Genomic DNA, 1,136 nt, shown 5'->3' with positions numbered 1-1,136 from the left:
TCCAGCTTTCCTTCCTCTGTTACTTTTCCAGTCGCGGCCGCATAACTTTGGCCACCTACCGGTGCTTTCTCCATTTTCCACAACGGGAAGACACAAAAAAAAACACGAACAATATCAACAATTGACACCAATAATTAACACTCAATTTTACAACAAAAAATACTCAACTTTGCAACTCACATAAAAACTCTACGTCATCGACAACTCAAATTCCAAAAAAAACTGCTGCTCAACACCTCTACCACGTCGAGACTATCTCTATTTATATGTCTTGGGAGATCCTACTTCTTCGCCTGGTGGCGTCGACACAACAATATTACATAGAAATATATCTATGTAAGAGGCTGGATTTTCGAATTGCGTCTCCGTACACGTGTTTATTCAGAATAAAATTCAGCACTGGGATACATGTGGTGTCTGTCTGGTATGTTAATTTTTGTTTATTTTTATGTTTTGCCTATGCTAGTACTAAAGAGTAAAGAGTGCATCTTGTGCACTAATTAGGCAACCATATGATATACAGCTGAGTCTAATTTTAAGAGGCTCGCTTCGATAGTTGCATTCCCTCGCGTTCGGTAAAATGTGTTTATTATGGTATTTTTGACTTTAAGAGTCCCTCCTAGTGTCAGGCATTTATGTATAGTAATGCCCTTAAAATAAATAACTGCATTTTTAGGGAATAATTAATAAAATTTTCCCTATTGAGGTTTTTTCTTATAAAGATTTCATCCTATATTTAAATTGTAAATTTAACCAAAATATATTCAATGCTGAATTTTATTCTGAATAAACACGTGTACCAAGACGCAAATCGAAAAGCCCGTTTTTTACATAGATATATAGGTATAAACAATTTCTATGTACTATCTTGGATACATGTGGTGTTCGTCTGATACGTTGATTTTTGTTTATTCTTATGTCTTGACTATGCTTGTACTGAAGAGTAAACTGTGCATCTTGTGCACTAATTATGAAATCATATGATATACTGTTGAGTCTGATTTTAAGAAGTTCGCTTCGAGAGTTGCATTCCCTCGTGCTCGGTAAAATGTGTTTATTATGGTAGTTCTGACTTTAAGAGTCCTACTTAGCGTGAGGCATTTATGTATAGTAATGCCCTTAATATATATAAATAT

The sequence above is a fragment of the Octopus bimaculoides genome, chromosome 10, assembly GCF_001194135.2.
Source record: "Octopus bimaculoides isolate UCB-OBI-ISO-001 chromosome 10, ASM119413v2, whole genome shotgun sequence".
NCBI classification, from domain to species: Eukaryota; Metazoa; Mollusca; class Cephalopoda; order Octopoda; family Octopodidae; genus Octopus; species Octopus bimaculoides.
The sequence above is the reverse complement of the archived record's forward strand: the minus strand, read 5'-3'. Positions refer to the sequence as shown.